The sequence below is a fragment of the Erinaceus europaeus genome, chromosome 14, assembly GCF_950295315.1.
Source record: "Erinaceus europaeus chromosome 14, mEriEur2.1, whole genome shotgun sequence".
Lineage (NCBI taxonomy): Eukaryota > Metazoa > Chordata > Mammalia > Eulipotyphla > Erinaceidae > Erinaceus > Erinaceus europaeus.
In genome coordinates, this window is record NC_080175.1 from 10068840 (window position 1) to 10083433 (window position 14594).

The following is a 14594-nucleotide window of genomic DNA, read 5'->3' on the forward strand; positions in this document are numbered from 1 at the left end:
AGGAATTTTACACAGTCAAGAATCTTGCCATCCCCCCCCCCCCCCGTTCTTCTCTGTTAAATGTACAGCATTCACACTTCTCCCTGTAGAATCAATGATGCTTAAAATGATGAGTTAATCTCCCTTTGTTTTTTTTTTCTTTGATCTTTGCCATTTTAATTATTATGTGCTGTGTTGAGCTGAGGCTTGAATTGACTGATTGACTGATTTTAGGACTCTTAGAGCTTCCTTACAGGCCCTTTATTACCGCTCTGTTGAAACTGGTGTTTTCTTCCAATTGCTGCTAGGGTCCAATACACAAATGCAATGCTAGTTAAGTCCCCTGTTTTCTCATTCCGTTTAATGCTCTGGGACATGTGGGTGCAGAGACCTGTGCTTGAATCTTGGCAGTGACCATAAGCCCAGGACTGTGGCGGCTCCAGTGGTCACTAGGTTGCTGTTGGCAGAGTTTCAGTCTTTATTGGGACAACTTTGTGCAGTGCCCTGTGACTAATGCCAGTACAACCCTTAGAAACTCAGTTCCATTTCATATCGCACCAAAGTAAAAGACTCTGGTGTGGGTGTGGGGGGGTGGGTGGGGGGAGAATACAGGTCCAAGAAGGATGACAGAGGACCTAGTGGGGATTGTATTGTTATATGCAAAACTGAGAAATGTTATGCATGTACAAACTATTGTATTTACTGTCGAATATAAAACAATAATCCCTCAATAAAGAAAAAAATTTTTTAAAGGAGTTCAGATCCATTTCTCTCTGTGTGTATGTCTCTTTCTGCATCTCTCTCAAAAAATTAAATAAAACTAAAAAAAAAAAAACAAAAAAAAAAACCTCAGTTCCAACCCAGGGAGAAGGATATGAAGCTGAGAGTCAGTATCTCCATACAAAAATATTATGTCAAATCTTTGTTCTTCAGTTAAGACCAAAGCCTTCTCTTCATAATGATGCTTTGGTCAGGGACTGTGGTGTGGCCACATGCTTGAAAGAGGTGTGATAATGTACTTCTAAAACATTTATAGTCTTTTAAACAAGGCTACCTCAAAAATAAAGAGTAGTATTTTATTAGTGATTTAATAAAGATCTGCAGGATTGTAGGATAAGAGTGGTACAATTTCATACAGTTTCCACCACCAAAGTTTCATATCCCCTTCCCTCTACTGGAAGGGTCCCTAATCTTTATCCCTCTGGGAGTCTGGACCAAAGATTTTTATGGGGTGAAGAAGGTAGAAGGTCTGGATTCTGTAGTTGCTTCTCCACTGGACATGGGCACTGGTAGGTCAATCCATACCCCCAGCCTGTTTCTATCTTTCCCAACTGGGGTAGGGCTCTGGAGAGGTGGGGTACCAGGACACATTGGTGAGGTCGTCTGCCCAGGGAAGTCAGGTTGGTGTCATGGTAGCATCTGCAGCTTGGTGGTTGAAAAGCATTAACATATAAAGCAGAACAAATTGTTTAATAATCAGGAACCGAAAGGTAAGAATATAGCAGATGAGATTTGGGGTCTTTATGTTAGAAGAAGCCAGGGAGTATATTTGACATATATACTAAGGAGCCCATGATGTTACTAATTTTTGCCTGAACCCCACAGGTAACATTCAAGTGGGTTAAAAGTATTGTCTGGAAAGGTAATGTCAGGGTTGGGACTAAGACTAGAAAACTGGATCAGGGCAGAGAGTGGTTCCCAAATATAGGAAGAGTAGATAAATACCATTAACTGTAAACCCCATCAATCTGAACTAGGGCCCATGTCTATTCATATCTAGCATAGGAGCCTGTGTAACCTCTGCATCCCTGTTGGTCTAAGGTCACTTTCCATGGTCATAGTTAGGAACATTTTAGCTTGTACTCATTTCAGGACCAGTCTTCCTCGAGTGGCAGACTATGCTGACCCAGCCTCCCTTTGGGATATGGGACAGTATCCACCATTGTTGATCTCCATTGAGGGAAAGGTCCTGTAGAGGCCCACAAGGGCATTTATGATGTTGTTCCTGATGGAAGTGACCAGTGATGGTGGAGAGAGGGATTTGATAGAGGTCTAGGCCCATCCTATCTAAGTGGGAATCCCAGGATTCCCTGACTAGGCCTCCAGATGATGGGATGGTCTGGTAGTGACCAAAAGGGCCATCATTAAATTGTGCTAGTCTCTTGCCCTTATCCAGCTTTTGTAGTCCTTACTTTTATCTGATAGAGTTAGAGTTTGAGTGATTGAGGAAAATGAAATAGGAAGTAGGTGAGGAGGTTATATAGGCCTAATTAGAAAATAGCCGATTAAGTGCTTTATGGTGTCTTTTTTTTTTTTTAGGTCTTTCTACTTGCTTATTGCACTTTTTTGAGTCACTGGAGACCATTGCAAACCATTACCAAAAAGTGTCATTTAAAAACAAAATGCCACGTCAGAAAACTCGCAAGGCTTGTTGTGTGACACCTACTGTACTGCCACATTTGGTGTGTTATAGTTTGGTGCCATTGCAAGTTGAGTAATGGAAACATAATTTGATATAATTTATTTATTTAGTGCATTTCAATATGTTTAAAATGTGTTTTCTATACAACCATTTCTCCCAACAGTACATTTGTTATGTAAGGTAAACTAATTGCATCTTTAAAATTTATGATCTCTAAGAGAATTCTAATTCAACAGCCCTAGCGAGGGACTTGGAACTTGGATTTCAGGCATAAATATCTGTGTCCTGGAATTTTTCTCCACCTTGGTGATATATATCACCATTCCAGTGACATATATGTGTGTGACATATACATAACACATATATTTAATGAGAAAAAATATATGCTCCCCAACTGCAAGGAGGTTGTTTCACAAGCGGTGAAGCAGGTATGCATGTATCTTTCTCTCCTCTCTGTTTTCCCCTCCTCTCTCCATTTCTCTCTATCCTATCCAAAAAAAAAATATATATGCTTATGATATATATGCAATATATAGCATAATATGTATCCTCACTAAGTGTTTAATATTGTGTAGTATATTTAATGTGTTATATGTGTTATGCTACAATATTCCACTACTACAGTATATATTTACTATTGTAGTAAGTACACACAACTATATGTAACATCACACATATAGAATATAGTTATTCTTATTTTATTGCATCATAATCTCATTTCTATATCACAAATATTACATGATTTAATTATTATAGTATACAGGCTTCATATAATTAATATATATATATATATATATATATATAAAATTTTACATGTATCCATATAATTTCTTGGTTTTTTTGACTGCAGAACCGCTTGACTCAAAGCAACCAATTTTTTTAGGATGGCTTTACTGTACTGATACATGTGCCACAAAATTGGAGACATGAGGGGAGTCGGGCTGTAGTGCAGCGGGTTAAGCGCAGGTGGCACAAAGCACAAGGACCGGCATAAGGATCCCGGTTCGAACCCCAGCTCCCCACCTCCAGGGGAGTTGCTTCACAGGCGGTGAAGCAGGTCTGCAGGTGTCTATCTTTCTCTCCTCCTCTCTGTCTTCCCCTCCTCTCTCCATTTCTCTCTGTCCTATCCAACAACGACAACAACAACAATAATAACTACAACAATAAAACAACAAGGGCAACAAAAGGGAATAAATAAATAAAATAAAATATTTAAAAAAATAATAATAAAAAAAATTGGAGACATGAAACTTCATGAATACTTAAGCATGCAGGCAGCATGGACTAGGTGTCCTGGAGACCACAGGTAGAGCATGTATGTATTCGGTGGGGAGGAAGGGGCTTGTTATTACTCCTGCAGGAATTCATGTGTTGCTCCAGCGAGCCACTAGTGAAGTGTCTTCCTGGTCATCCTCCTTCAACCCTTCCCTAGTAGTAGATGTGCAACTGTCTACTACTACTTACGGATCTTCTATCTTGTCTCTGGCCCATGGCTCTTAAGTGAACTCTCTCCTCCCCGTGATTTAAGTCCCATGATTGATGGGGACTCTCACTGATGCAGCTTGTAGTGGATTGACACAGGTTTCATCCAATAGTGCCAGCTCCCTTCCCTGTGGCTGTGGAAGGGTGGAGGGAGAAAGCTGGAACCCTACTGTCTGCAGGAGTTTCTCTCTTATTAGAGATGTAGGTGGAGCTAATGAACTTGGATGGTCTTCTGTAGGCAGATACGATGACTGACATAGAAAACATACTGAAACACAGACGTGGAAGACTTTTTGATGTGGTTCAAATTTCAGGGTCAAGCTTCATTTAGAAACAAAAATGCCTTCTACTTTTCAGTTTAAGTGAAATGAAGTGTTCAGAATCACTAAATGTGAGCTTTTGTAACAGATGTTGTACGGAGATGCACGTTATGAATATTCCAAGTATTTCCTTCCATGTTATATCAATGTTCATAAATTTTTTTCTTTAAATTGGTGGGGTAATAATGACTAAAAATTATAATTGCTAATATTCTTCAGAGTAGAAGTCTTTTCAAATCACCTTCCAGTATTAATACCTATTTTAAAAAAAGAAAAAAAAACAAACCTGAGTTGCATTTGGAATTTCCAGCATTCTTCTGTTTGTCATGCAAATATTCATTTCTGCTCTTTTTATGATAATATGAAATAGAGTAGTTTCTCATAGTAACATTGTAAATCATTTGCTTTCTATTACATGCAGCTGGATTTGTTACTGTAATGATTTTCTGAGTGTGGATTGCAGAATACAGAAGATGCAATGTGATATTCCTTTACTCAAATTTATATGCAATTATTGTTTGCTCAAAAATAATGAGACAATTTGAAAGTATACTAACTGATAGTAATAACATTTCTCTTAATATGTATCTACATTGGAGGGGAATTTAATTTCTAAAAGATGACACACCATCTCTTTTTGTTATATAGACTGGAGTTTTCATCTCACTGAAAATTCAGAGTCAAAATCAAAACCAGCTGAGGTTGTTACTCGGGTGCCTTCCTTCAGCTTACTCAAAAGAATAGAGGATGGACGGTAAGAATTAAGTAAACCACAAATTATTTCGGAGTGTCTGGTTTGTATTATAAATAAATTTTTCACTGCTGGTTGTTTTTCAAAAATATTGCCTGTATTTTTGATATTCATTCCTGTGATCTAATGTAAACTATGTCCTACCAGTTTAATGTATTGTTTGTTCAGGATTACATTTTTTTATTACACTCATCTGTTATAAATATTTCTCACTCTGATTTTTTTGGAAATCCCCCAAAACAGCAATTGTTTGTAAGACCAGTCATGGAAAATGTTATTAAGATAACTAACCCCCTTGGTATTGGCACATGCTAATTTCACACCTTGAATTGAACCAAACCACGTCAGCAATAAAATATTTACTTGTAGAAGCTGAATTAAGGATGATTTACTGAAGGTAACAACAAAGAAAGCAGAGTGTCATTCTAGCATTAAAATTTCCCTTTTTGTTGATTTGGATTAGAGTTTCAAATAGCAATGTGATGGCAAATTTGCATTGCTTTCTGATCCACAGAAATGGTTGATATTTAGTTTTGAAGTAAACTGTTATCTTTTTAATATATATTTGCTTAGGGGGATAAATTTATATGATATTGCCACAGTGATAAAGATATTATCATCAACATATGTACTGATAGAACAGTACAATAGCGAAGAATATTAGTGATCGTCTGCTGTACACCTGTGTTAGGAGAGTTTAGCTTTTACTGCAGACTTCTGTATTATTCTCATTTTCCCAGTGGTTCTTGTGAATCAATTCAATGGGGCAAAATTTTATAAGAGGGAGTATAACAGTGAACACTGCATAGGAATGGCCTTTAGAAGCAGAAATGGATGGAAAAGATAATCCTCTTTGAGCAGGACTTAGTGTTGGAAGGACAGGCATGATGCTGACTTTGCCCAGAAAACAAGTTATTTTACTCAATCTCAGTGTTGCTGAACACCAGACAGAAATCATTCTTGGTTTTAGTGCTACATGATACAAGGATAAGCAATTATAAGGATTTCAGTACTAAACTTGGAGTGGTATATTCATCCAACCAATACTGAATGAAGTGATTGCTTAAAAAAAGGCGGGGGTGGTCAGGCGGTAGTGCCACGGGTTAAGTGCATGTGGCACAAAGTGCAAGGACCAGCGTAAGGATCCCGGTTTGAGCCCCTGGGAGTAGCAGGGGAGTAGCTTCACAGGCGGTTAAGCAGGTCTGCAGGTGTCTCTCTTTCTCTCCCCCTCTCTGTCTTCCCTTCCTCTCTCCATTTCTCTCTGTCCTATCTAACAACAAATGACATCAACAACAATAATAACCACAACAAGGCTACAAGAAGGGCAACAATGGTGGGGGGGATGGCCTCCAGGAGCAGTGGATTCATGGTGCAGGCCCTGAGCCCCAGCAATAACTGTGGAGGCAAAAAGAAAAAAGCAAAGCCATTTCACGTATATTCTCCACTTCTCCACTTCAGTGTGACCTTGAAATAAAGAAATCATCTAGGCAGTAGATAGCATAATGGTTTTATGCAAGGACTCTCTCATGCCTAAGACTCCAAAGCCCCAGGTTCAATGCTCCCATACCACCATAAGCCAGAACTGAGCAGTGCTCTGGTCTCTCTCTCCCTTTCACTCACTCTCTCTCTCTCTGTATTACTACATCTGTATCTCATTCTCATTAAAATACAATAAATGATAGATTAATATACTTTTTGATGTACTAAGAGAGAGAAAGAAGAGAGGAGGGAGGGGAGAGAGACACACACACACACACAGATTGAGAGAGAGAACACCAGAGTATCACTCATCTCTGACATAAAGTGGTGTTGGGAATTGAACTTTTTAAAAAAATTTTATTTATAAAAAGGAAACAGTGACAAAAACCATAGGATTAGAGGGGTACAACTCCACACAATTCCCACCACCAGAACTCAATATCCCATCCCCTCCCCTGACAGCTTTCCTATTCTTTATCCCTCTGGGAGTATAGACCCAGGATCACTATGGGGGAATCGAACTTTTGACCTCGGGGGCCTCCAGACATTAGAAGTGCTCTGACAGACTGAGTTGTCTTCTTAGCTCTGGAAGCCATTGTTTTTTTTTTTTCTTAGCAGAACTTCATTGCCATCTTCCAGAACTTTGAATAAGACTATGTTCTTCAAATGACAAGTAGTGGCATTTAATGAGGTGTTATATTGCACATCTCTTGCTTTTTCTCTCCTCTCTTAAATAACATTGAGAAAAACTGGAGCTGCTTCTTACACTTTGAATCTTCCAGCACTTTGAGGGTGCTAAGCCCAAGAGTAGGAGCTTACTACTGCTTAAAATTGAATTGAAATAATAATATCCCTGAGTTGTACTGCCAAATATTTGTTGTAAAGAATAAGCAAATATTTCCCAAAATGTTCAGGCAAGCACATTACCATTGCAAACAGATTTTTCACTGGAAAGCTTTTCTCTTGTTTTCAAAATCTTTTCTTTAATGGTATTTAACTGCATCAGAAATAAAGATGAAACCACAGAAATATTTATAGAACAAACATCAGTTGGCATTTCAGCACCAAAATACAGGGTAGATTTTATTCTCCCTATGCTAGTCAAAGAAGGCTATCTGGCTTCTGTAATTGCTTCTGCACTGGACATGGGCATTGGCAGGTTGATCTATACTCCTAGCCTGTTTCTGTCTTTCCCTAGTGAAGTGGGGCTCTGGGGAGGTGGGGTTCCAGGACACATTGGTGAATCCACCTGCCCAGGGAAGTCACTTTGGTGTCATGGTAGCATCTGAAGCTTGGTGGTTGAAAAGCATTAAGATATAAAGCAGAACAAATTGTTTAATAAACAGAAAGCTGAAGCTAAGAGTATAGCAAATGAGATTTGGGTTCTCCATTTTAGGAAAAGTTAGGAAGTCTATTTTAGGTATATTCCAAGGGGGCTATGACTTTTTACTAATTCTTGCTTAAGCCCAACAGCTAACATGCAAGTGGGCTAGAGGTATTGTCTGCGTCCCATAATGATCCTGGGTTCATACTCCAGAGGGATAAAGAATAGGAATGGAGGGAATGGGATGCAGAACTCTGGTGATGGGAATTGTGAGCATCCCTCTTATCCAACGGACTTGTTGTTTATAATTAAATCAATAATCATAAAAAAGATGATTGTTTGAGTTCACTTGCCACTAATGAAAGAGAATTAATTCTTTGTATATGATAAGAGAGGGCGAGAGAAGAAGAGAGAGAGGAAGAGAGAGAGAGAACCATATGTCACAAGGTATAAATGGGAGTGGAGGGGTCAAGTGGTGGCACACCTGGTTAAGTGTACACATCACAGTGCGAAAGGACCAGGGTTTAAGCCCCTGGTCCCCACCTGTGGGGAAAAAGATGTTCAAGTGCTGAGGCTGGGCTGCAGGTGTCTCTCTGTCTCTCTCCCTCTCTATGTCTCCCTTCCCCTCTTGATTTATCTCTATCTCTATTCAATAAAACATTAAAAATAAGTAAATAAATGAATGGGAGTGGTATGATAATGGAGGACATTTGTTTTCCTTAGAATAGTATTTAAAACAATAGTCTTTCCATATGTTTTTATGTCACCTTCCTCACCCCCACTACCTTCAAACTGACCCTTTCCCTTTCTTTTTTTTTTTTTTATTTTATTTAAATTTTTAATTTAAGAAAGGATTAGTGAACAAAAGCATAAGGTAGGAGGGGTACAACTCCACACAATTCTCACCACCCAATCCCCATAACCCACCCTCTCCCATGATAGCCTTCCCATTCTCTAGCCCTCTGGGAGCATGGACCCAGGGTCGTTGAGGGTTGCAGAAGGTAGAGGGTCTGGCTTCTGTAATTGCTTCCCCGCTGAACATGGGCGTTGACTGGTCGGTCCATACTCCCAGTCTGCCTCTCTCTCCTTTCCCTTTCTTAATTAGGTTTCCCATAAAGACCCCTGTCATTTGGTCTTTCACTTGGATTATGTTAGTAATTGGGAACTTTATGCAGGGTTCATGTTCATTTTCATTGTGAGTTAGCCAGAAGGGCAACCATTTTAATTCAAATTTCTTGCCTTCCACAAGTTTTTGAATTGTGAAAATGCAGAGAAGACAAGTCCAAGGTGTTCAGTGGTGACTGACTGTATTCTCCCCCCCCCCTTTGCTGCCCTTGTTGTTTTATTGTTATTGTGTTTATTATTGTTGTTGTTACTGATGTCGTTGTTTTGGATAGGACAGAGAGAAACAGAGAGAGGAGGGGGAGACAGAGAGGGGGAGAGAAAGATAGACACCTGCAGACCTGCTTCACCCACCACTTGTGAAGTGACCCCTCTGTAGGTGGGGAGCCGGGGGCTCGAACCTGGATCCTTCAACTGGTCTTTGCGCGCCATGTGCGCTTAACCCACTGTGCTACTGCTCGACCTCCAACTGAGTGTTTTTTTGAAAACTCAGAGAAATAGACAGATCCTACTGCCAGCATTTTGATGGCGAGCATAGATTGTTTTTTTTTTATCTGAGAAGGTAGACAGCTAGTCAGAGGTGCTTGCTCACCATTAATAATGGATAAATATATCTGCTCAGTTAAAAAAAAAAAAACTTCAATATATCTCAGGGGGGAGGTGTCCCAGCAAGTAAAACACAATGGAAAGGCCCCAGGGGTTTCATCTCTTGCTCTGCATATGAGGGAGTGATGCCCTAGTCTCCCTCTCTCTCTCTGATAAATAACATTCTATAACAAAGATGTTCACTACAAATGTGTGTTAAATGTGGATGGAAATTTCATACTCCAGTGAAAAAACAAAAAGCACAGTGGAATGGGAAACCGGGTCATTGTCTTAGTTACAAATGCTTTCATTTGTAATTACCTAGTGATGTATATATGTTGCATTTGTTGAAGCTAAAACAATCCTCTGAGTTATCTGTTAAAGAACTGTAACTGTCCTTGCTACTAAGTAAATATACTCAATGTCAGACATCCAGAGAATTTGGAAAATATTCTGTTTTGCCTGAAGATAATTTCCAGATCTTTGAGGCTGCAACAGGGCTGGGGATTTTTGTTTGTTTCTTTCCTTACTATGGTGTATTTCTTTATTTAGAAGTGTTAGGGAGAGGGGGAAAAGGAGAAAGAGAGCACCACACCCGCATATGCAGGGTCCAGGATCACACAGACATAGAAGTTTACCCTCTATACACGAAACCACCTTTGAGCCACTGGGAAGAACTTTTGCTTGTTTGTTTTTGGTTTTATTTATTTATTTATTTATTTATTTATTTATTTATTTATCTTATAGCTGTCTCCTTCTCTTCTGTTTTCTTCCCCTGCATCCGGCTACCTCTTATTTTGTCTCATTTCTTTGACTTTGCTTTTATCCAGCTGCCCTCTCCAAACTCATTGATGCACTTTTCTGAGTTTAGAATGCTTTTAGTTGAACAGACAAAGCCTTCCTGTGTGTGATAGAGAAAGTTCCATTTTTCTAGAAGGTCACATTCAAGTTACTGCTATTGGTGATACTAAGCTTCTTCTTTCTGACATATTTAGCTCCTTTGGAGCCACTTTGCCTAACGATACCCTTAAAGAAGTAATCCAGCATCACCTATTCTGGGTGGGCTTTGAATAGGGGATTCTTATTGCCAGCCCCTCCCTCCATGGGGCCACAGGAAGGTCAGAACTTCTTTTCTGGCACACTGTCTGAGAATGTCTAAATCCTAAGCTTTGCAGAGGAGACTTTCTCTAAGCGCTTGCTGGCTGAGAAGGAATGGGTATCTCCATTCTGAAGAATGTTACCTATGCTTCCAACTTTTATCTCTGGCTTTGTGGGAGCTGTCTTGTGACCTTATCTCCTAGGACCAGGGCCTTGGGTTTCGCCTTCACAGTGTCCACCCTCTCCCTTTGTCTTCTTATTTTGACCTTGGCTTATTAACCTCATTAACTCAGACTACACAGTCGGGTGGACCAGCTGTACCCCTCAGGCACATGGCTGCCTTCTCTTGATGCAGCCAGCCTAGACCCAGCTAACCCAGAACAGACACTTTGCCTCGCTTAGCACCTTCCCTCAGGGAGTCCAAGTTGAGTTCAAGTAGGTTAAGGAATTACATTTGTAAATTTGTAAAGGATCAAGTTGTGAAAAGAAGGGTAATCTTGTTCTTTGAGACTTTATTAGCCAGTAAATGCAATATGATACATTTATAGGAGCGAAGACCCAGATTTTCTGAACTTCGCCAAGCCTGAAAGATGTGTTTTATTTCAGAGAGGTCATGGATGACTGTAGCGTAGGTGTATTTTTACAAGACCCTACAATGACTTGAGGTAATCATAAAGCAAAAAAAAAAAAAAGACCTATGAGTATATTCGGGACTAAGTATAATAAATATATGCATATGTATTTATCCAATAAATACAAAGCTCCAAAGTCATATGTTTTCAATTTTTCCTTTAATTTTTAAGCTGTTTCGTTGCATTTTGATGTAACAGAAGTGGGAGTGATATATTTTTAACATTGCTTGTAAGCTGGTATCATAATAGAATGCACTGACTGTGACAACGAACATTCATAACAACACAAATGACATGAGGTCACACTAAGTAGTTCTTCACTATGACAGGTCCTCTATTAATTATATTATTTTTATTATGTATGTTCATCATCTTCCATTCTGTTTTTCCTATCTCATTTATTTTGACAAATAAAACTTCTGGAGGTGAGGGAAGGTGTAAATTTTAGGAATGCCATTAAAGAAAGTACATATTGGGAAAGCAAAGACTATTAAATAGCAGGGATAAGGTATTCTATGCATAGGCAGGTGGTTGATAGGTAGATAACCTTGTTTAAAACTTTCTGTTTCCCTTTATCATACACCAGTTTTTTTTTTCATCATTTTGTTTGGTGGTATACAGTACAGTTTGTTTAGTGGTATACAGTACAATTGTTGGCACCTGGGTTCAATTTCTCATCTTTCCATGGTAGGTATCTGCAAAACACTCTCATTCCCAACTTAGGTCCTTTTTCATCATCATGTGCTAGGTAGCACCCCAACACTGTCTACTTCTTCCCTCCCCCTTTGCTCAGAATCTTTTTCTTTGCTAAGTACAACACACCCAGTCCAGGTTTCACTTTGTGTTTTCCCTTTCTGTCCCTGTTCTCTGTTCACATTATCACTGTCTCAAGTTATCTGTAGGGTTTGGTGAATGTGTGGCGTGTGGTGAGAGACAATTTTTCTGGACAACAATTAGGAAAAGTTATTAGGACACCTCCCAGGAAAGAAAGGATGAACAGTTTCTGAACAGGCAAAATACTAAGTTACGTGTATTATTGCCATGTAAGAAGATACCCCAAATATGAGACATTTGTTCTGGCATCTGTGCAGATAGACCCTAAGGTGGTCCTCAGTGCACCCTTAGACTTGTCTCCTCTAGAGTATAGGACCTGCCACTGTCTTTTAACCATTAGAATAGACAAAAGTGACAGGATATTACTCCATGGTTACATCACATTATATAAGACTCTGTCTTCCTAGTTCTCATTCTCCTGTGCTCTGGATAGAAGCCATGTTGTGAATTGTCTCTGGAGGAATCCACATAGCAAGAAACTATAAGCAGCCTCAACAACTGAAGGCCTTTGTCAAACAGCACAAGGACTCAATTCTGTCAATAATCTGAAAGAGCCCGGGAGCAGATTCTTCTACAACTGACTCTCCAGATGAGAATGGAATGGTTTGATTGAACCTTGTTAGGCTCTTTAGAGGAGACCTGTGTAAGTGATGTTCAAGTTCCTGAGTTACAGAGAAGCACATATAGCTTTAACAACATTTGTAATAGCTTGTTATGAAGCAATAGATGACTATGCAGTACCTCCCACTTGAACTATAGCTAGAGATAATTAGAGAAACAAAATGTAATAACGATTAAGGGGTTGAAGTGTCAGTACACTGGCACTATACACAATCACGTGAGAAAGATATGCTGTAGTGTATGATGTTTGGTGATACAGATTATATTATTATTTTAATAAAATAAGGCTAAGAAGATGGTAGAAACTGATAGACTAAGTTTTAAAATCTGATAGTATACTGGATAAAATGTTTGGCATAACTATGAGTCCAATTATTAGTCTTTCATCTCTGTGAACCTTAAATCACATATAGTCCAGATACTGGAGCTTTGAAACTCACAACTTTTATATATTTCATGAGCAAAGCAATCTGTGACAACAAGAAGTGCACAAACCAGCCCATCCTTTTGTTAAGTGAAAGAATGTTTGACCATCTTCCGTCTCTAATCCTTGCAGTGGAAACTTATGTGGTTTATGTTTTTTTAAAATAGTCTCCTCCTTTTTCTTGCATTTATTTTCTCAGTTGCTTTGCCATTTGTATGCGTCTAGATGCTGAAAAGCTTCTTTTAAAACTTACTAAGTTGAATTACTAACCAAATAATTCTGTGATCAGACTCAATATATTTTTTTCAGATTCACATGTAAAATGTCATTGTTAAACTGCTTAAGGACACAGAGAGATAAATGACTTCATTTCCTTTGTGCTATCGGGATTCCTCTGAGACATGTGTTCTGGTTCTTGTCTGAGTCCCTTTAATGTTTCTGGAGTATAGTGCACATTTATTTCAAGCTTAACTGTTTTTATCTTTCTCTTGTCTTGTCAGTCTTGGTATGAGTCTTCTCTTCTAGCAAAAGATACAGCCAGTGAATTTCATGCCACTTGACATCGCAGTTCTCACCTTTTCCAGTTTTGCCCATTTTTAGGTATCAAAATAAATTTCTATCTCTTTTCCAAACTTGCATCATGTTTTCTATTCTCTCTCTTGCATTCTTACTACTTCTGCATCTGTCAATTTCATTTTTGAAAGACAGAGGCCCAAAATACCTAAGAATGTGCTTTTTCAAATAATAATCCCTGAACAAATCAATAACTTAATTTACATAAAGCTGTTAGAATTTAAAGATGATAAAGATATTTAATCCAGCAGTTACTGAATGTTGGACTTTCCAGAGTGATGAAATGAGAAGGAAATAAATGGAAAATGTGATTCAGACTTGCCATCTTTCTATTTTTCCAAGACATTTGAAGAAAAAAAATGATCTACTATCACCATTATTTCATAAACCAGGAGAAAAATAAAAAGGAGTTATAAATCAACTTCAGCATACACAAAATCCAAAAGGTGTAATGTTAATGCAGAAAGACTGGTTCTTTCCCCAAATGGACAGACACATCATGTTTTAAAAGAACCATGTACTTGATCAGGTTTTGCTTTTCATGTTTAGCAAGAGACAGCTGAATTCAACATATACAAGCAAAGTTCATTCTTCTGGAGCTCATGGAGCTACTTGAACTTCCCACTCAGCGAAAGCAAAGCGTCCTTCTTAAAGCACCTGACACAACACTGGCTTGCTGTACACCTTGCCTCCACAATAGTTCTTCATTCTTCCGTGAGATCAGCAACAGGTGGGTGAAATTGTGTAATAGGAGGTCCCCTTCCCCTAATATTCAGTCTGCTTTTCCGACACTTAGGAAAAACAGCAGATATAGCAAAGCAAACAGGGGCTTTCATTATTCATTTGGTGTGTACACCAAAGCAAAGTGCCACTGAAAATTTGGCCTTCATTGCCTTCTTTGTTGTGTGATTCTTCTGTAGAGCGAGCCAGTGTCTCAAAGGTAGTTGC

General features: G+C 38.9%; 1 long non-coding RNA gene across 1 annotated transcript; it reads left to right on the forward strand.

Moving 5' to 3' along the window:
* Positions 1 to 3332: 3332 nt before the first annotated feature.
* On the forward strand, positions 3333 to 14120 carry LOC132532627 (uncharacterized). The gene is made up of 3 exons (XR_009544549.1): positions 3333 to 3716; positions 4852 to 4957; positions 13989 to 14120. It is a non-coding gene; the product is annotated as an uncharacterized LOC132532627 (long non-coding RNA).
* Positions 14121 to 14594: the final 474 nt, after the last annotated feature.